The sequence below is a fragment of the Heloderma suspectum genome, chromosome 4, assembly GCF_057233095.1.
Source record: "Heloderma suspectum isolate Gila_16-S chromosome 4, 16-S_ref, whole genome shotgun sequence".
Taxonomy (NCBI): domain Eukaryota; kingdom Metazoa; phylum Chordata; class Lepidosauria; order Squamata; family Helodermatidae; genus Heloderma; species Heloderma suspectum.
In genome coordinates this window covers 131,750,527-131,773,216 of record NC_139461.1, presented here as the reverse complement: position 1 = coordinate 131,773,216, position 22,690 = coordinate 131,750,527, and the positions used below count along the sequence as shown (strand labels likewise).

Here is a 22,690-nt window from a genome sequence, read left to right as displayed (position 1 = left end):
AGAAGCGGAGGAAATAGGCCATGAGTATATTGTAGAACATGATAGCTAATCAAAGAGGCCTAAGCGCCATAGCAAAAGATGTACATGCCAGAGACATCTGGGGAGGGACACTGTGTATAGGTGTTTCTTTGCAAATGCTAGAAGCTTCTGAGCCAAAATGGGAGAGTTGGAATGCTTGGTTTTAAAGGAGAACCTGGATATAGTGGGCATTACAGATACCTGGTGGAACAGAGAGAACCAGTGAGATATGGTCATCTCTGGATAAAAACTCTACAGAAAGGACAGGGAAGGGGGTACTGGGGGAGGAGTTGCTCTGTACATCAAAGAGGGCATAGTGTTGAGCAGACTAGAATATCTAAAAGGGGCAAACTCTTCAACAGAAGTGCTGTGGGTGGCAATACTGGGTTCCAAACCTAATTTAGTACTAGGAATGTGCTATCGTCCCCCAGACCAGAATGCTCAGGGTGACCTTGAGATGGAAAAAAATCAAGGAGGTCTCCAAACGACGAACTGTTGTAATAATGGGTGACTTCAATTACCCCTACATTGACTAGATAAATGCATATTCCAGTCACAACAGAGGTTAAATTTCTTGATGCCCTAAACCACTGTGCCCTAGAACAGTTGGTCAAAGAACTGACCAGAGGGGAGCTGATCCTGGATTTAATCCTAAATGGTGTTGCCCAGGTCCAAGTACAAGATATAAATGTTGTTGAACCAACTGGAAACAGTGATCACAGTGCTGTCAGATTCAGTATATATTTAAGTGGAAAGTTGTCCAGGAAGTCCAACACAGTCACATTTGACCTCAAAGGAGGAAACTTCTCTAAAATGAGGGAAGTGGAAAGGAAGTTGAAAGGGGGAGTCAAGAGGGTTAAAACCCTTCAAAATGCTTGGAGATTACTCAAAACCACAATAATAGAAGCTCGGCTAAAAGTTATACCACAAGTTAGGAAAGATAGCACCAAGTCCACGAGATCATCAGTGTGGTTAATGAGCAGTGTCAAGGAAACTGTTAGAGAAAAGTGGGCTTTCTTCAGAAAATGGAAGTCTTGCCCAAGTGAAGAAAACAAAAGGAAGCACAAGTTTGCACAAAGGCAATGCAAGCAGACAATAAGAGACACAAAAAAGAATTTTGAAGAGCATATCGCTAACAACATCAAGGCCAACAATAAAGAATTCTTTAAATATATCAGAAGCAGGAAACCAGCTAGGGAGGCAGTGGGACCATTGGATGACAATGGAGTTAAAGGAGTACTAAAGGAGGACAAGGAGATTGCAGAGAAGTTCAACGAATTCTTTGCATCGGTCTTCACTGCAGAAGATATAGGACAGATACCTGTGCATGAACTGATGTTTTCAGGAAGGGAGTCTGAGGCAAATAGTGGTGACAAAAGATGACGTTCTCAACCTTATTGATAAACTGAATGTAAATAAATCACCGGGCCCAGACAGTAACCGTCCTAGAGTTCTTAAAGAACTCAAATATGAAATTGCTGATCTTCTAACTAAATATGCAACATGTCCCCAAGATCAGCCTCTGCACCAAAGGACTGGAAGATGGCCAATGTAACACCAATTTTTAAAAAGGGATCCAGAGGGGATCTGGGAAATCACAGGCTGGTTAGATTCATGTCTTTTATGGGTAAATTGGTTGAAAGCATTATTAAAGATAAAATTAGTAAGCATACAGAAGGACAAGCACTGCTGAAAAAGAATCAGCATGGCTTTCACAAAGGTAAGTCCTGTTTCACTAACCTTTTAGAGTTCTTTGAGGGTGTCAGTAGACATGTAGAAAGGGGGAACTGCTAAACATTGTTTACTTGGATTTCCAAAAGGCTTTTGACAAAGTCCCTCACCAAAGACTCCTGAGCAAACTTAGCAGTCATGGAATAAGAGGACAGGTCCTGTTATGGATCAGTAACTGGTTAAAGAACAGAAAGCAGAGAGTAGGAATAAATGGTAAATTCTCCCAATGGAGGGAAGTAAATAGTGGGGTCCCACAGGGATCAGTATTGGGACCAATACTTTTCAAGTTGTTCATAAATGATCTGGAATTAGGAGTGAGCAGTGAAGTGGCCAACTTTACTGATGACACGAGATTATTCAGGGTGGTCAAAACAGAAAGGGATTGTGAACAGCTTCAAAAGGATCTCTCCAAACTGGAAGAATGGCATCTAAATGGCAAATGCAGTTGAATGTAAGCAAGTGTAAAGTGATGCACATTGAGGCAAAAAGTCCCAACTTCAAGTATAACCTGATGGGATCTGAGCTAGTGGTGACCAACCAAGAAAGAGATCTTGGGATTGTGATGGATAGCTTGATGAAAATGTCAACTCAATGTGTGGCTGCTGTAAAAAAGGCAAACTTCATGTTAGGCATAATTAGAAAAGGAATTGAGAATAAAACTGCCAATATCATACTGCCTTTATACAAATCTATGGTGCGACCACACGTAGAATACTGTGTACAGTTCTGGTCACCATACCTAAAAAAAAGATATTGTAGAGCTGGGAAAAGTGCAGAAAAGTGCAACTGAAATGATCAAGGGGCTGGAGCATCTCCCCTATGAGGGAAGGTTACAACAGCTGGGATTGTTTAGCCTGGAAAAAAAAGCAAGTAAGGGGAGACATAATAGAGTTTTACCAAATTATGCATGGTGTGGATAATGTGTATAGGGATATATTTTTCTCCCTCTCTCATAATACTAGAACCTGGGGTCATCCCATGAAGCTGATTGGTGGGAGATTCAGGACAGATAAAAGAAAGTACTTCTTCACACAGCGTATAGTCAGACTATGGAATTTGCTACCACAGGATGTAGTGATGACCACCAATCTGGATGGCTTTAAAAGGGGGTTAGACAAATTCCTGAAGGCTATCGATGGCTACTAGTCCTGATGGCCTTGTGCTAGCTCCAGTATCAGAGGCAGTATGCCTATGCATACCAGTTGTTGGGGGACATGGGTGGGAGGGTGCTGTTGCACTCGTGTCCTGCTTGTGGGTTCCCCGTCGACAGCTGGTTGGCCACTGTGTGAACAGAATGCTGGACTAGGTGGACCCTTGTTCTGATCCAGCATGGCTCTTCTCATGTTCTTATGGAACTTCAGGCAGGCATACCAGCAACTCAAAACTGGCAGGGTTGACTTGCTTCCCATGCCAAGGAAATGCATCAGCCACGATTTCCCTTTGTGCATCAGTCAGGCTATCTGCCTTTTCAAATATATTTTAAAGGTAAATTTGCCATTCACTTTACCAAATCCTCCACCTGCCATAATTTTAAAAGCAGTCATCAAATTGCTCTGGGGATTGTGTATATCTGTGTTGGTGATGTCATGGGTACTAGCCAATCTTTTTCCCAGTTCAAAAGGAACTGCTCAGAAGACCTGCAGAATCTTGCCCCTGGACAGGAAAATGTATGTGTGTTTGGGGGGAAATGACAACATCCTCAAACCACCTTCAGCACTCTTAAAATGTTATGTAGAAACATATGAAGCTGCCTTATATCAAGTCAGAGGGTTGGTACATCTGGCTCACTGGTAGCTACACTTATTGCAAGTGGCTCTCCAGGATTTCAGGCAGGAGTTTTTCTGGAGGTGTCAGAGATTGAAACAGGGAACGTCTTCATGCAAAGCATATGTTGTACCACTGAGCTATGTTATGTCTGTCTTCACCATAAGATTCTTTCTTAAGAATTTCACAGAATACATTTGGCCACATGAAATTCATCAAGCATTCTTCTCCTTCTCCTCCTCCTCTAGCAAGCATCCCATACAGTTATTTTTCATTTTAGGGTTGATTTAAATAGTCATAAAAGGGGATATAAACCTCAGCATTATAAAATAAAATGGTAGCATTTGCAAATAACAAGCTGTTTAAACATATCGTTTCCTTTGCTTCATAGTCAATAAAATCCTTCATAAGGAAAATCTTTAAGAGTAGATTCCTTTTTGATCAAATAAAACTTAAAAAAATATTAAGTAATTATTACAAGCCTAAAATCAATATGCATAATCTGTAAGAGATTAGCAAAGAAAAGGAAAGAGGAAAAAACAAAACATCCAGACTGCTTTTGGAAGGACTTGGGTTTTAAAGTTCAATCAGTATTTAGCAAATAGAAAGAGAAGCATTGCTTAAGCCAGTTATTACAGAGTAGATTTGTTGAGTTCAATTGAGCTGATGTACACATACCAGTATTAGTGCTCAGTTCACCAAAAGACAGTTTAGTTTCAGCCAAGCATATCACTCGTAATAGAAAACTCAGTGAATGCCAAAAGAACTGTAGCCAAAATGAGGCCACCAAGAAACAAGAGGGGGAAAGTATCATCTTGCTTGAGGAAACCCCAAGGTTTGCAGAAATCCAAAAACAAAATTAGGGTGGGGGACTGAAGAGGCAAACACTCGGGATGTACAAGAATTTTATTCCCATTCACAAATCATGCAAACACGGCCCATTCACAATCCCAAATTTGAACGTGAACAGGAGTGCAATTATCAGAAAATTTTAGTAATTTCTGAAACTTGCATTTGAAAGTGCACACTTGTGCAACTGTGTACTTGTACAAATGCACATTTCCCCCCAAAACCTGCATTTTCACACTTGAGCCTATGGTGGAAGTGCGTGCTTTGGGTGCATACTTTTAAAAATGTACATTTTTCCTAATTGGAAAAAAAAAAAGCCACTTGCATTTGGGTATGCAAACAAGGCAAACCAAGCTTCGAAGAGGAATTCAGAGAACCTCAACAAGCTCAAACATCACATGCTTGCCCATCCCTAGCAAACACCCATCAAAAAGGCCAATAAGGACTGAGCATGTTCATTGGTGATAGAATGCTGAATGTTTGTTCAGGGGAAAAAATGGAAACTAGGTGGTGGTGGTGGTGGTATGTTCTGCCTGATGGTAACACTGAGCGGAAACACTCCACATTGTCGGTTCCACTTTCACACTATTGGTTAGTCAGAATGGAAAGTCGGTGCCTATGGGGCCAGACGGCAGGCGTTGTAATCTGGATTTGGTTTATGACTGGCTAGTTGCAGACCCCCCTTCATGGATCACTGCCTTGTTGTGGCGAAGGGGCTTGCGTAACTCAGTGAAGCCATAAGCTATGCCGTGCAGGGCCACCCAAGACGGACAGGTCATGGCAGAGAGTTCTGACAAAATGTGGTCCACTGGAGAAGGAAATGGCAACCCACTCCAGTATTCTTGCCAAGAAAACCCATGGAACGTATCACAAGGCTAAAAGATATGATGCCGGAAGATGAGCCCCTCAGGTCGGATATATGCTACTGGGGAAGAGCAGAGGGTATTTCCAAGTAGCGCCAGAAAGAGTGAAGTGGCTGGGCCAAACCCGAAAGGACACTCAGCTGTGGATGTGTCTGGTGGTGAAAAGAAAATCTGATGCTGTAAAGAACAATATTGTTTAGGAACCTGGAATGTCAGATCAATGAATCAAGATAAGCTGGAGGTGGTCAAACATGAGATGGCAAGATTGAACATCAACATCTTGGGAATCAGCGAACTAAAATGGACAAGCATGGGCGAATTTAATTCAGGTGACCATTATATCTACTATTGTGGGCAAGAATCCCTTAGAAGAAATGGAGTAGCACTCATAGTCAACAAAAGGGTGGGAAAAGCAGTACTGGGGTACAATCTTAAAAATGATAGAATGATCTCAGTACGAATCCAAGGCAAACCATTCAACATCACAGTAATTCAAGTCTATGCCCCAACCACTGATGCCAAAGAAGCTGAGGTTGATCGGTTCTATGAAGACCTACAACACCTTCTAGAACTAACACCAAAAAAAGATGTCCTCTTCATCATAGGGGATTGGAATGCTAAAGTAGGAAGTCAAGAAATCACTGGGATAACAGGCAGGCATGGCCTTGGTGTACAAAACGAAGCAGGACAAAAGCTAATAGAGTTTTGCCAAGAGAACATGCTGATCATAGCAAACACTATTTTCCAACAGCACACGAGGCGACTCTACACATGGACATCACCAGATGGTCAATATCGAAATCAGATTGATTATGTCCTTTGCAGCCAAAGATGGAGAAGCTCCATACAGTCAGTCAAAACAAGACCTGGAGCTGACTATGGCTCAGATCATGAGCTGCTTCTTGCAAAATTTTGGCTTAAATTGAAGAACGTCGGGAAAACCACTAAACTGTTCAGGTATGACCTAAATCATATCCCTTATGAATATACAGTGGAGGTGAGGAATAGATTTAAGGGATTAGACCTGATAGACAGAGTGCCTGAGGAACTATGGACGGAGGTCCGTAACATTGTTTAGGAGGCAGCAACGAAATCCATCCCAAAGAAAAAGAAATGCAAGAAAGCCAAGTGGCTATCTGATGAGGCTTTACAAGTAGCTCACGAAAGAAGGGAAGTGAAAAGCAAGGGAGAAAGGGGAAGATATACCCAACTGAATGCAGAGTTCCAGAGAATAACAAGGAGAGACAAGAAGGCCTTCTTAAATGAACAATGCAAAGAAATCGAGGAAAACAACAGAATGGGAAAGACTAGAGATCTCTTCAAGAAAATTGGAGATCTCAAGGGAACGTTTTGTGCAAAGACGGGCATGATAAAGGACAAAGAAGGCAGGGACCTAACAAAAGCAGATGAGATTAAGAAGAGGTGGCAAGAATACACAGAAGAACTATACAGGAAAGATCTGAATGTCCCTGATAGCCATGATAGTGCGCTCACTGAAGTTGAGCCAGACATCCTAGAGAGTGAAGTCAAGTGGGCCTTAGGAAGCATTAGTAACAACAAAGCTAGCGGAGATGACAGTATTCCAGCTGAGCTATTTAAAATCCTAAAAGATGATGCTGTTAAAGTGCTGCATTCAATATGCCAACAAATCTGGAACACTCAACAGTGGCCACAAGACTGGAAAAGGTCAGTTTACATTCCAATTCCAAAGAAGGGCAACGCCAAAGAGTGTTCAAACTACCGCACAATGGCACGCATTTCACATGCCAGCAAGGTGATGCTCAAAATCCTACAAGCTAGGCTTCAGCAGTATGCGAACCGAGAACTACCGGAAGTACAAGCTGGGTTTCGAAGAGGCAGAGGAACTAGAGATCAAATCGCCAACATTCGCTGCATCATGGAGAAAGCAAGAGAATTCCAGAAAAACGTCTATTTCTGCTTCATTGACTACGCTAAAGCCTTTGATTGTGTGGATCACAACAAACTGGCAAATTCTGAAAGTGATGGGAGTACCAGACCACCTTACCTGTCTCCTGAGAAACCTGTACGAGGGTCAAGAAGCAACAGTAAGAACCAGAGATGGAACAACTGAGTGTTTCAAAATTGGGAAAGGAGTACGACAAGGCTGCATATTGTCACCTTGCTTATTTAACTTATATGCAGTGTACATCATGAGAAATGCCGGGTTGGATGAATCAGAGGTCGGAATTAAGATTGCCGGGAGAATTATCAACAACCTCCGATATGCAGACGATACCACCCTAATGGCAGAAAGTGAAGAGGATCTAAAGAGCCTCTTGTTGAGGGTGAAAGAGGAGAGTGCAAAAGCTGGTTTGAAACTCAACATTAAAAAAACTAAGATCATGGCATCTGGCCCTATCACTTCCTGGCATATAGAAGGGGAAGAAATGGAAGCAGTGACAGATTTTACTTTCTTGGGCTCCAAGATCACCGCAGATGGTGACTGTAGCCATGAAATTAAAAGACGCTTGCTCCTTGGGAGGAAAGCTATGGCAAACATAGACAGCATAGTAAGAAGCAGAGACATCACCTTGCCGACAAAGGTCCGTCTAATCAAAGCTATGGTTTTCCCAGTAGTAATGTACGGCTGTGAGAGCTGGACTATAGGGAAGGTTGAGCGCTGAAGAATTGATGCTTTCGAACTGTGGTGCTGGAGAAGACTCTTACGAGTCCCCTGGACTGCAAGGAGGTCAAATCAGTCCATCCTAAAGGAAATCAACCCCGAATGCTCATTGGAAGGACAGATACTGAAGCTGAAGCTCAAATATTTTGGCCACCTAATGCGAAGAGAACACTCCCTGGAAAAGACCCTGATGCTGGGAAAGACTGAAGGCAAAAGGAGAAGGGGACGGCAGAGGATGAGATGGCTAGATAGCATCACTGATGCAATGAATATGAACTTGAGCACGCTCCGGGAGAGAGCGCAGGACAGGAAGGCCTGGTGTGCTATGGTCCATGGGGTCACGAAGAGTCGGACACGACTGAACGACTGAACAAGTTGCAGACCCCTGCTGTAAGAATTTTGATTGATTTACATGTATCAGTTGCATGCATCCTTTTCCATTATTGTACAGCCTATCTTGAAAATCTTCAGTGACATCTGTGCAGGTCAGGCTAATTACCTGATGCTAGTCAAATCTTAAAATTGTTGGGTTATGACACCAATCCACTGTTGCCACATGATCCTACATGCATGTTACTTTATTTATTTATTTATTGCATTTATACCCCGCCTTTTTTCCTCTTGCAAGGAACCCAAGGCAGCTTACATTATCATCCTCCTCTCCATTTTATCCTCACAACAACAACCCTGTGAGGTGGGTTGGGCAGAGTGTCTGTGACTGGCCCAAAGTCACCCAGTGAGCTTCCATGGCTGAGTGGGGACTAGAACCCGGATCTCCCAGCTCCTAGCCCAACACTCTTGCCACTACACCCCATTGGCTCTATTTGCAATTACCAAGCTGTAGTTAACTGAGGAGGTGTTGTTTGTCTTCATTTGAGTTTATATAGTCATAGCTTGATTAGCAAAATTTCTGTGACAAAGCAACAAATGATCAGGGATGCAATTACTACCTGAACCTTTTAACTCAGGGGTTGAGAACCTCAGACCCGGGGGCCAAATCCAGCCTATCTGAGGTCCCAGTCCAGCTCTCTGTGGTTTCTCAGGATTTCATGCCCTCTTCCACTGGCCCCATTCCCTTTCTCCTGACCACTCATCATTTAGTGGCTTCCTGGCTTTTGTGCAGTCCCCCCACCCCCCATTCTAAAAGGTTGTAATGCTTCTCTAAGATTTAGTCATTGGCAGTAACAAGCTTTTTGGCCCCACCCCTTTTGCCTTTAGCTCCGCCCACCACTGGAATTCCCCCCCCCCCGGTGCTTCTCTGAAATGGGATTTGGTCCTCAGGCTGAAAGAAGTTCAGCAGCACTGTTTTAACCAGAGATGCCCGCAGATTGAACTTGGGACCTTCTGAATGCAGAGCATGTGCTCTCCCAGTCAACTGTGGTCTCTCCCCTTAAAGGCGTCTGTGAACCCAAAGCACCCAGCCACAGAGGGAGCTCCTGCTTCTCTGCATGTTTAATCTTGGCACTTTGCCGTCCCTTTTTTCTTGCTCTGGTCCCTTCTCCAAGCAGACTCCACCACTGTAGGCAAGTAATTCCACTGAGTCTCTGTACTGGGTGCGATTGGATCATTCAGTCACTCATAATGCAGAAATGCAGCAGAAGTGCCCACCTTCAAGGAGGCTGCCCTCCATGTCTCTGCATGAGGCAATGCTCAGAGCTTTCCTCCTTCCCATCCAGAAGGCACACTCAGAACAGTGACTCAGGCAGAAACACAAGGGGTGGGTGGGCTTCTCACAGTAAGTCTTCCTCCAACAGCTTTCACTTTAAGAGTGTGTAATAGCGAAGTGTGCGACCATTTTAATTCAGAAAAAAAGTGTGCCTCAGCCATCCAAACTTTGGGAAACACGGGGCTAGCGCTTCGTACTTTGTACCACACCATGCGGGCACCAGCTCCCGTCCCCAAGTTATATGGAATCATGCGCCTGTGGTCATTAACCATACAATTCCTGGATATATGGAATAACCCATTCTAGTGATGCGAGAGGGTAGTCTCTCTAATGAGGTCATTCATGCTTTGGCATTAGCTGTATCAGTTTACTTTCAAGCAAGCGCAATTCTAGAATTTGTTCTCCAGCCTGAGCTTCATACAGAAGTAATACAATAGGACTGATATCCTTTTCCACTATGATGTTTGGTAGCACACAGAGAAACAGTAAAAGTCAGAGATTAATACATTCTGACCTTCATGTACAAAGGGATAGATGTGTGCTTAACCTCGAAGTCCTAGATAAAGACCTGAGAGAGGAAAAGGAAAGGTTCCTCTTGGGCAAGCACCGAGTCATTACTGACCCCTAGAAGGACGCCGTTTTTCCCGTGCGTTTTCCTGGCAGACTGTATAGTGGGGTGGTTTGCCAATGCCATTGCCTTCCCCAGTCATTCATTGCACCAGGATAATCTCAGCTTATTTTGACACCATGGGCAAGGTATCCTGCTTTGGCTGGGTCAGACTCTGTGTTAGGCAAATAAAGGGGGGAAATCCAACAGGCAAGTCCGCTAAGCAAGGAAATAGTCAAGCGTAGAGTTATCAGTTCAGTATGGGATCTGTTTAAGGCAGGAGAAGTCAGGATACAGGCAGTGGTCAAAGCAGTGTTACCACCAAAGTAGGTGGCTTCCAGAAGAAAGGTCTGAGGCGCAGCCAAGGAGGTGTTTCCACCAGCAATTTACTCTGAGCTGGCTGCGTGTGGAGGTCGTTAGGGATACATGATGTCGTGGCCATCCAGCAGCCACCCCAGAGCTTAGCAGGGACAAACCAGATTTCCTGAGACTGCTTAAAGTCCAGTTCTTTCCCTAAAGTTGGGTTCTCCCTGGTATCGTTGCTGTGTGCCCCAACCCCCGCATTGACTTCAGGTATGCTAGCCCTGCCCAGGGGTGTGCCTTTCACCATGACCCTTGTCACGGGGTGTTTCCTTTCTCCTGTCTCTGTGTTTCCCAGCACAAACCAAGTAGTGCTTACTCAGAAGTAACACCCATTGTGTTCAATGAGGCTTGGGGGTCATTGGGAAGCTTGTCTTACAAATGTGCGCACCGGGAGTGTTTCTTTCACCCCTCCGGTACCGTAATCAAGTGCAGCAATGGGCTACAAAGGGAGCTCACTGGAAGGCTTGTCTTACAAATGTGCACAAGGGGAAGTAACTACTTCGCACTTTCCTTATAGAGCCTGGAGGGGGGGGGAGCCTCTCTTATTGGTTGAGCAGCCCCTGCCACTCAGATGATGTTCACTCCAGCAATCCCCCCCCCCCCAGAAGTAAGTTCTGTGAAGCCACTTAGAATGGTGCAGTGTACACCCTTGTGGAGCCCTGCCCGGACCAAAAGTGGCTCCTAAAAAAATGTGGGTGAGCCACTCCTCCTTTCTCCTTTTGTTGTCATGGAAACAGGGCCCAAGAGTAAAAGCACAGGAGAGTAGTCAAGCAGAAACACAGTCCCAAAAGCAGAATCAAGCAGGAGTCCAGAGTTCAGTAGTGCAGGGGTTCAATGGCAAGATCAGGAATCAGGGTACTGGAGCTGAAAGTAAGAGCTTCTCCACACAGGGCTTTTTATCCTGCAACTTTACCAGGGCATCTGCTTCTGAATTCTTTGTGGGATTAAGATTGACTCCTTCACACACTCTTCCTCTTTTGGGGGTGGTGGTGTGGTGGTTGCAAGTTCTATATGTTTCATTATACAGCCACTAGGTGGCACTGCTGTTATAGCTCAACTCTCTCTTTACAGGGACAGATTCAATTTGTTTTTTTGTTTTTTAAAATTACCTCATTATCTTCATTTCAAATAAAGCCACAGAAATGGTTGGAAAGCACGGGGGAGGCGCTGCGGGTTGATGATGTCATGTAAAGGACCTGCAAACTTCCATGAGTAGCCAATCTCAGTAGCAGGATAAAAGCCCCATGTGGAGATACTGTAAGACATTGTTTCCAGCAGCTGGTAAGCACTGACTGAAGGCTTATATAACAACAGTACTACTCATGGGGAGGGTCTTGCTCCCAAGGAGTCCTTTCCTCCGCAGGAGTCCTCCTTTGTAACTCAGCACTTCTTCTCAAAGGAACCCTACTCACCTGCCTCTTGAGATGACAGGGGCTAGGTGATTGCCCAGCCTCTGCCTCAGAGGCAGAGCTCCCCTCCTGCTACAGGGATGGACCTGTGGTCATCTCCCCTGAGGCTACCTTGGGCCTCCTGACATAGGTGGCTCCTTGATGTTGTCAGTCACTGGGTGCTCTAGCTCCTTGGAGGAGGAGGATTCCTTGAGCTTCTCCTCACACAAGCATCACACAAGGTGGCATTTTGGTGCCCCACAGACAGACATGTTACCGCCCTCTCTTCTTTCTTGCCTGGTCCAGTGGCAGCTGCCACCATTACCGTCCTCTGCCTCACGTTCTCCCAGCATCACAGCCCACCTCCCTCCTACCCACCTCCCCCCGGCAGTGCTGCCTCCTCCACCATCTTCCCTTCCTCCTGTTTTCTTTCCTTTTCCACCCCTCTTGGCCAGTGCCACCCTCCACTCTTTGGCTCTGGCCATTGCCACCTGATTGCCTCGCTCACCGTGAGGGGTCCTTCCTAGTGTGTCTGAACCGGAGCTCCTGGCTTGTTGCACCCCTTATAAGCCAGGATAGCAAACCAAGGTCTACTCTTGGTTTATGAATCCTGGCTTGTTTGGGAACAACAGGTTCGGATGAAGCACTAAATTTTTCATTAGATGGTCCTGTTCATAGGAGGAGCCCAGCGCCAATGAACAAGCTGGGACCCAGGACACAGCTCATTCATAGTAAACCAGGATTTTCTGGAATTCTGGTTTACCGCTGGGTCTGAATTGGCCAGCAGTAGCTTGCCATGGCAAATTTTAGCTTGCTGTTTGTTTTACTCCTCATGCTATGTTTTAAAGCTGCGTTTTCATATTGCTGACCTTAGTGTTCCATTTCTACAAAGGTGTCTGTTTACGCATGTTTTTCATTTTTGTTTTTTTAAGTGATGTTAATGGTTTTATTGTGTTTGTTTTTATTATGTATGTCACCTATCAGGGCGACTCATAAATGAAACAAACAAATAAATGTATGCAGAATAAATAAAGCTTGGCTAACAAGGTTGTCAGAAGAAGGTTGTTGGAAGAGGGGGGTATTGGACTGGGGACTTCCTGATTCACAGCTGAGAGACCCGTAACCCTATGCATGTTTAGACAGAAAAAAGTCCTACAACTCCAACGTCCCCCAGCCAGCAGTGTCTTTGCATGTATTTTTCTGTCTAAACATGCAAAGGATTGCACCGTTAGCCAACTTTCCCCAACTTGAGGCCTTTCCGATGGTTTGGATTACAGCTCCCATCAGCCCCAGCCAGCATTGCCAATGGTCAGGAATGCTGGGAGTTGTCATCTTAAACATCTGGAGGGCACCAAGGTTTAGGAAGATTGCCATAGGCCATGCTGGCTGGGGCTGTTGGGAGTTGAAGTCCAAAACATCTGGAGGTCACCAAGTTGGGGAAGGCTACTCTTAGCCACCATGTTCCACAGTATGGGGGTGGTGGTGGATCTGATATGGTTGCAGACAGTTCAGACCTGCTTGGGGAGGGGCCACAGTTGAGTGGCAGAGCACACGCTTTGCATGCAGATGCTGCCAAATTCAATCCCTGGCCTCTCGTGTTAAAAATGATCAGGTTGTAGCAGGTGTTGGAAAGAGTCTCTGCCTGAGAGCCGCTGGACAATACTAAGTAGGCAGACAAATCGTCTGTCCTGATATAAGGCCGTTCCTTGCATTGCAGACCTCAAGTGACTGGAACTTGTTTGTTCCAGCTCATAGCACATTTTCTTATTAAAAAGTGGAACAGAGCATGAAATACATTCTCTCCTCTTTGTGCCCTCTCTTTTTGCAATTAGGGAGCCGGGGGAAGCCATGACCAAGGCTGAGAAGAATGTTTTCACAGCTGTAACACGAAAGGCTTCAGTTCATGTCCCCTGTACAGCAGGTCGAAGCGAGTCTGTTTGGACATCAAGGGGACGCCACTTGCCATGGTGCCCACGTGGAAAATGTTTTGCAAATGCTTAAGATTTTTCAGAAATCCTTATAAGAGCTTCTAGAACAGGGTTCTTTCTCCCTTCTAAAAACTTCAGCTTATTAAAAAAAAAAATGGTCAGGTGGCCTTTTCACACATAAAATTTTGCCTACACAGAAATAATCACAGCTGTGAGTATGGCAGAATTCTACAGAAGTACAGGGAAAAAACACAACTCACAGGACGTAGTACTGGGCACAAAATGCTGTTTCCTCAAAATCTGTTTTCATTTTAAAATTGCAAGTTTCTAGCCCTTATGGCTGCAAAGAAATGCTTGATGTGTGGCTGAAATCTCAGAAGGCTGAAAACTGGCTGAATAATATTAGAATGGGGGCTTCAGTGACCTGTATAGCTCCTACCCCAAGGCTAGCAAAAACAGAATTAATTACGCAAAAATATAGGATAAATTATACAAATTAGATAATTTTTTCTCGCATTCCATAATTTATACTGGTTGCACAATTCAGCTTTTTGTAGTGCAGAATTTGGAATGTTTGAATGCAGATTATATGTGTGTGTGTGTGTGTGTGTGCAGTACACATAGTCCTAAAACAATCTAAAGAAAATGGTTGTGCCATTAGGAGTGAAGTAGAGTGTATTTATTTTGAAGCATGTATCTATATGCTGGGCAGATGACATATGTATGAAATATCCCTCCCCACTCCCCCCCAGTCAAAATTGAGAGGGAGGGGTTACTTCTGCAACACAAAGAACATCACAGAATAGCATAAGAGTCAGATGCTCTCAATAATTTATCAGAAATCTATAAAACAGTATTATATGTTGTCAGTAAAACCACCATATTATATCAACATTCTTGATTATATCGGTTCATACAAGAACCATAAACATATAGGAGAAATCACCCTTTAAAAATCACAGATTGTAATGTATACTTGGGATCAGCACAACCCAGATCACTTCTAAGAATACAGTTGGGATCAACACAGTAAAGATTTTTAGAAAAATCTGGGGATTTAAATGACAGTCTATTGTATTATTCTATAGATTCTGCCCCAATGAAGAGCTCAGTCACATGGGGACATTTACAGTGCAATCCTATACATGTCTACTTCCAGGTAAGCGTGCATAGGATTGCACCCATAGCAACTATTAAGAATACCTACAGCTTTTGACATACATGAAATGTGACTTCTATGACTTAACCCAGACTCTGATTTCCCACTGGATCCCTATAACTTGCTCATTAGCCACTCCCCTAACTTGTTGACTTCCAGTTCTCTAAGCACAGCACCAATGTGCTCAGTCCTCTGCACATAGGAAGTTCCTTTATTACGGAGTCAGATCATTGGTCCATCTAGTTCAGTATTGTGACACTGATCGGCAGCAGCTGTCCAGGGTTTCAGACAGTCAGGATTTTTTCCTAGCCCTACCTGGAGATGCCAGGGATGAAACCTGGAACTTCCTACATGCAAAACATATGCTCCACCACTGAGCTACAGCTCTTCCTCTTGCACCACCAAGGGACTGGTTGATGCCCTATGTTAGCTAACATCTACCGTCATCTGCTCCTCCACAATTATGATACACCTGGTACCAAACATCAAATCTGGAAGATCACGAATATACAGTATGAATACCTACCAGACTTACAAGTAATTTCATTTTCCAACAGACATGAAACCACTCACTGGGTATTTTCCTCTTTTCTGCAAAGAGCATTCCCCTCTATCAACAGAATGTGGAGATTGTAAAGCAAAGTTCTCAAAAGATCAGGAAATTACAGCTCGTTGTGCTTAACAAAGTTTTCCAACAGACTCACAGATACGCACAGAACTGGGCTGTATGTTGCAACCAAGCTGTTATATTTCTAGATTTAATGTCTAGGGCTATTTTAAGACTGCAACAGGGAGGTTCACAAATATTTTCTTTGGCTTTGGCTCTTTTAAACATTACCACTCATTCAATTTTGTTTGACCATTTTTAGATTTTGGATATTCGCTGATTCATTAAAAAAAGCTAACAAAAACATCCCACGCTGAATGTAAAAATAGTATTTTTCATTATTGTTGTTGTTGTAAAGCCATATTCCTATATTATTAAGATAAACTCAGACAGTGGGCTTCTGTCCAGGCCTAAAAGACATCTGTCTGTCCAGCTGAGCCATGCTGCCTGCCAGCTTCTTCATCCTTTCCTTCTCTTTGACTTGAATCTCCCTTTGTGTTTCATCTGGAGTCAACAGGATGCTGCATCATTATTATCCCCTTCCCGGTGGCAGTTTCCTTTGATTGCTATGGACGGTTTCTGGTGCCACAAGCATCTGTCATTCTACTTCTGCAGTCCTTCCTTTACTTGTTGCTCTGCTCTTAACAATACGGCTATTCAACCCGTATATGGTAATATTAATTTAGTCTTCAAAGCTGTTTACTGGCCCTCGTGATTCTAAAACAGGGCTGGGGAACCTATGGTCCTCCAGATGTTGTTGGACTGCTACTCCCATCATCCCTCAACATTGGTCAGGCTGGCTAGGACTGATAGGAATTAGAGTCTAATGACATCTGGAGCGCCACAGCTTCCCCAGCTCAGTTCTAAACCAATTCACTTATGAGTCAGGCTGTAGCCCTAAGCATGAGAAAGAAAGTCCCGTTGAACTAATGGTGTATCGGATTGCAGCCAGTGGCTCCAAACCCCTCCACTTTCCATGGCATGTTCTAATCCCATTCCGTATGTCTATGAGACCTCAGAGTGCACATTTTTTAGGACAGTGATTCCCAACAAGGTGGCCATGTGTCCTCTTATAGAGGACACACCTCTATTTGAAGAGCTGCTAGAAGACTGCCTTCTATTTGAAGGACTGTCCAGTCCAAGACCAGTATTAAAGAACCATCAGAAGGAAGAGCTGGACCTTGCCCATCAACAGCACCTGGACAGCAGACTGAGCAAGGCACACAGGTCACCTGGTCACATTCTTCCACACTATGCTGAGATGTGCTGTATTTCAATGTATCTCTACAGCAAGCTTAGACCCAAAGGTAGAATAAATGTGCATCACTCACATTTGATGAACTCAGTGATCTGGTTCAGATGTTATACCACCCCATGGTTTAAAGAAACCATGAATTGTTGTGAACTAGCGGGAGTGGGCATGCTGGCTCCTGACCACTCCCACTGTACTAAACAACTATGGGTTCAAAGTCTGGGTTGTTTCTCCCCCAACAACCCACAGTTCCAGATTGACACGGTACACTAAACAACTCAGGGACAGAGCATCCCTGGCTTGTTTAGTGCAGTGGAAGTGGGTGAGGAGATGAGAGCCAGCATGGTCACTCACTCCCAAGGAGCCCATCGTTTGTTTTCACCATGGATTGTTGTGTTGTCTGAACCAGCACAATGCAGGGCCATTAGCTGCAACTGCATTTTAGATTTGAATCCTAAAAAAGAATGGGTGGGGTCTGCCCATTCAAAAAATGGCTACTATGGTGGGCATGGCTGGCTACAACATACTCATTTCCCAGAAGACAAATTGGTGAGATGAAAAGGAAAGTAACTTGCCCAAGAGCCTAAGTACAACGCAGAGATAGAGTCTGAACTCCAAATCATAAAACTACTCCTTTAACCCTAAATAAAGATGGCACTGAAAGCCAGCATTTTGCGTTGCAGCATGCCAGCTTCCCAGTTAATTTTTTTTAATTAAAAATGTCTTAGGAAATAAAATAAAAATCAGAAGGAGCAGAGAGGCTGGCAGGCACCATGCTGGAGATCCCAGCCTTACGTGAGAGTTTCACATGACAGCTTCCTATCCTTATAAAACAGTCTCAGTCAACCCTTTGGTCTAAGGGAAAACCAGAGACTTCAACTCGCTGTCACACACCTTCCTTCTGAGTCTGGCTTGCCTTGTTTTGCCTTGTTTTTACCTTTTGGCCCCCTGTCTTCCTTGCAGTCCTGTCTGGATTGATTGTATGGTTATGGATGCACAACCCATTTGTCTTTGAGTAAGAATTAAAACAGATACATCATTAGACTGATGATCAAGTTTATTGACCTTAGATTTACCCCGTCGTGCTTGTGAACTTTGGTCTCCTGAAATGGAGCTGTCTGACAGCTATGTGAGCATGTAACCCAAGTACTAACTGTGATTACTAATTGTAATTTGATGACACTGCAGATCTCAAGTGATGGCTGTTAAGATTTTTTTTAAATTGTGTCTCCTGTGCTTATTATTATATTACTGGGAATCGAGAACAATAATTTAGTATATTTTGTGTGGTCTGTGAGCTAGCAAAGCATCCCTTTGAACTTAATCCCCATTTCAAAATGTGAAATACTGTCCTGTGAAATGTGGACACTGCACAAAATCATTGGAATAACCTTTGACAGCTTTACTCAGACTGCTTGACAGCCACTTTATTCAAACAACTGCTCAAGTTATTTGGCTTCCCTTTTCAGATAGCAGTCCCACCAATGCCTTTCTGCAGTACACCTGTTCTCTGTTTGTGGCATGCCATCGTCGGAACTGCGTGGATTGATCTGTGATGAACCAATGTGCGAATGGTTCTGCCCCTAGGCAGGGGCTCAGACTAGATGGCCTTTTAGCCCCTCCCAACTCTGTGGGCTGGTTCACACATGTATGGACACCACTTGGTTATTGTACACTTGATGACTTGCAGCTGCATGTGTGAACTGATTTACTCCAATAGGGTTGTAACGGAGGTGACGTCAGGGGATATGGACATTCTGTTTGGGGTGCTAGATCTGTAACCGGTCCTTCATAGTTGCATAGCTCACTTAATATTACATGCCTTCTCCAACCCCCCCCCCCAACCTTCACACATTCACTGAACGAATGAGAAGGGTGGGATTGTGCCAGCTAGCCACACCCCTAAGGACACGCCCCTGACATCCATGTGTTCCATTGAATGTGCAGGTGTGGCAAGAGAAGTACACTGACATTGAGTGCATAGCTAGCTGGTGTGGTCCCTCTCTCCACTCATGCATTCACTGAATGGCAGGAAGTCCCTCCCCCCACCCTGCAAAATCATTTAAAGGAGCTACAGTGTTCAAGTAATTAACATGCCATTTGTGAACCTCTCCTATAAGTCCATGAATACTCAGGACCTCTTCAAATATGAAATAGTGGCAAATACTCATCAGGGATCTGCAACCAATGCCAGGTCTATAGTTAATGTATCTGTACAATACACATATAAGACATATGTATGTTGTACTTCTATAATATATTCATTCTGTGTACAATGAAAAATCCTTTAAATGTTATGTGCAAGCCAGGAACATAAGACAGGAGCGTGGCTGAGCAGAAAGCCTTTCATAGAAGTGTTTCTTTCTGAGTATTTGTTGAGGGCTTTCCTCACCACCGAGTTGCTCCAGCTGTCCCTAGTTTTGATTAGGTTTAGAGGGCAGGATTTTGTGATATGGGGATGTGGCCTTCACCCCTACAAGTCCCAGCATTCCTTTTTTTAGAAACTCTGAACAGATTGAGGAAGGCTAAACCTGAGGTGCTTTGAAAGATAATTATCTCCTAACTCATGAAAACCACAGAGTGAAGCTATGAGCAACATGAACTGGATCTGGGTTTGGATGATGGTTTGAGGTAAGCAATTGAGCATTCCTCTCCTTACCCCTCCCCACCCAAATCCTGGCTTGTATTAACCCAGAGTTCCCTATGATATCTGAACTGGGGCCAGAACCATGGTTTATGAAGCCTTGAATGGTCATCTGAACCAGGCCACCAGGAATCAACACTCATATCTTAGGCTTAGTTTAATCATCCTAGTTTGGTTTCTCAGAATGTCAAGCTTCCACAGTCACGATGCAAGGCCAGGCAGTTTGCATTCCCTATATAAATATTTAACACCAACCGCCCCTACAAAAAAGGCTAATGAAACCTAGCCCTGCTCTTCCCCTATTCCTTCTAAGAAGTCTGCAAGCTGAGGTAAGAAGGTGCTAAAACTGAATGTTTCTATACCATGAACCTGCCAGCTGGATTTCCTCTGAGGGAGTGCCCTGGCACAGAAAGCAATGCTCATGCCATATCTCGCTGGGCTTTTCATCCACCCAGTTGGTGTTTTTGTCTTCCTCTCACTTGTTTGTAGTGCCCTTGAGTGCTATCAGTACATGGAGTTGCCCATTCTTCCATAATGTTCAAGGTACCTTATTAATCCTTTTGGGGAGGGGTGGGTTGTTTTATTTTTGCAACAAAATAATCGCACATTCCAAACTGTCAGGGAAGGGGATCTCTGGGGGAAAGAAGACTGGAGAAAAAAGGGAGGGGTTAGGGTGAAAAGGAGTGTAGGGAACTCGACCTGTGTCAAGCAGCCTCTGGGGAGGGAAGGAATAATCCGATATGGGTGTGGGAGACTTGAGAATGAAGCAGAGCTCTTTAAAGGTATGTTGTGATTTGTCTGTGATTTGCAGTATTTCTTTTTTTCTTTTTTTCAGGGACTGTCAGTCATTACCTGGAAAGCTGGAGTCTTCTCAAATATATATGTCCTTGAAACTCTTCTCATTGTTTTTAATGGGCTGATCCTCAAAAAGGAATGTCAACCAACCCCTCTTAGGAGACAACACAATTTCCCCACTAGCATAAGCCCTCATACATGTAGATACAATTTCAAATAGGAACACGAGACATGGAGCAAGGAATATGCCATGACAAGAGATCAACATGCTAAAAGCAATGCAACAACCCTCCCCGCAAACCACAAAATATCACCAGGAAATCAGACACAGTCTTAGAGATGGGGATTAGGGAAACCGGGGTGGGGGGTTGACTTAATTTCTCTATCTAGCTCACTTTCTATAATATTGCCTCTGCTGTTCCTACAGATGTGATTGATTGCAGACTATTGACTGTGCTTCTGACTGCAATGCTTAATCCAGACAACACTTAATCAATCCCAAAACCAGAAGCAATCAGCTTCCACTGTGCAGACTCTGGTTCAGACTATCATAATGCAGACACCTACTTTCTGGATCCCAATCCATGTACCTGGATTCTCATTTTGATAAATGATCACAATGTTATATATGGTTTACACAGGGGCACTGAAAAACAATTCCAAGGTGGCAGGCTGGAGAGCTGTTTGGTTATGTTGAAAACAGTTGATCAGCTCTCTGGGGATCTTGTGTTCAATGTAAACAGCGAATTCCCTACAGTGAGGGTGCGGGAACTCTTTCAGCCCGAGGGGCAAATTTTGGATAAGGCTTCAGGGGCCACATTCCAGTGGTGGGTGGGGCCAAAGGCAAAAGAGGGTGGGTGTTAGGAATGAATCTGAGCATGTGGAGATGTCTGGCAGCTCAGATTTGGAATCAGAATGGGAACAGCAAGAACAGAGGGAGGCAACCTCCCAGGGAGCCCAGATACGACAAGACTTTCTTCCCAAGACCTTGACACACAGATGGCCCAGCCTGAGCAGCTCCCCCATTCCTCCACCATAAGAAGTCAAGTTTAGGAGGGAGAGAGGAGGAAGGTGAGGGACGTGACTTGAGGGATGCTAGGGTCTGTCACAGAGTGAAGTGGGAAAAGTTAGGGGCAAGGCTCAGACACTCTGCCAGGTTGACCGCTCGTGGAAGCCAACGTAGGAGGGAGCCACCCTAAGGGAGGGGCATCCCTGTGAAGCAAGTCTGGCCATGAAGTTCATGCCCAGACTGCTGGCAACTTCTCTAACTTCCACTTCATCTCCTGTATTGATATTTGTATATGTGTGGATTAGCTGGTTCTATGCAGTCTGAGAGTTTCCTAGAATCTGTATTTGTAAAGAAGCTAGTCCTTTACTAATAAAGTAGTGTTGGCCTGAAGCTTTGTTTCCTGGAATGTTTTGATTGCAAAAGGAGAGAACAAAGGAACATGACAGCAGGGCCAAAATACCAGCATATTTTAAAGCTCTAATTGCTAGAAACTAAGACTGTTTTTACATGAGGCATTTATAGTGCATTCATGACTGGCCATCTACAGAAGTTTGTGGGTCCTTTACATGACACCGTTGTCATCCAGGGCCCCTCCTGTGCTAAGCCCAACAAAAAGCACAGTTAAGAAAGAAAACGCAGTTTAAATGAAGTATTTAAATTCCACAGGATGCATCGCCATTTTTCAGCCACTATATGGTGCTGTTTTTCATTGAAAGATATTCGGGATGGTGAGAAAGGACGTTTCTCGCATTCTTCGAGAATCTCTGCATCAGCCTAAAACCCAGCATTTAAAACGGGGCCATCTGCTTCTGTTTTAAATGCAGGATCACAACAGACTCCCTTTACACGGCTTCCTTTCCCCCTCCCCTTTCCCCCTCCTTCTCCCCTTTATCTGAGTCTTCCATATGTTTCATTGACCTAGCTCCTGTTCTTGCGGCTTTTCCTTTTTTACAGAGGGAACTCAAGTGAAACACAAGTGCGGTAATTTGATATCTCATTATCTCTGATCTTTCACCAAATGGAATAAATGTCACTTAGTGCAAGAGATGCCCTGGACATTAACAGCATCATCTAAAGGGCCCACAGTCTTCCGTGAGCAACCAAGCTCAACAGCAGGATAAAAGCTCTGTGTGAAGAAGTCCTTTGTCTAATGAGCCAATTCTCATTGCGCCACAGAGATGGAAGAAAATGCTCCAGGGGGCTCCCAAATTTTCCTTTAATACAGAGATATCCTAAGTTTTAGAAGAGGCATTTCAACCTATTAGGGTGAAGAAAAATTTGCACAAAAGCTGGGAAACCACCAAACAATTAGTGTTTGGGGGGGAGGGGGTGTGACCATCTGGGGAATCCCAGAGGGCTGGATTGGGACCCCAGGAGGGCCAGATTTGGCTCTTGAGCCTGAG

General features: G+C 44.2%; 1 pseudogene; it reads left to right on the top strand.

The window, feature by feature from the left end:
- Positions 1–5,249: 5,249 nt before the first annotated feature.
- On the top strand, positions 5,250–6,233 carry LOC146347399 (protein CFDP2 pseudogene; annotated as a pseudogene).
- The last annotated feature ends 16,457 nt before the right edge of the window (positions 6,234–22,690 follow it).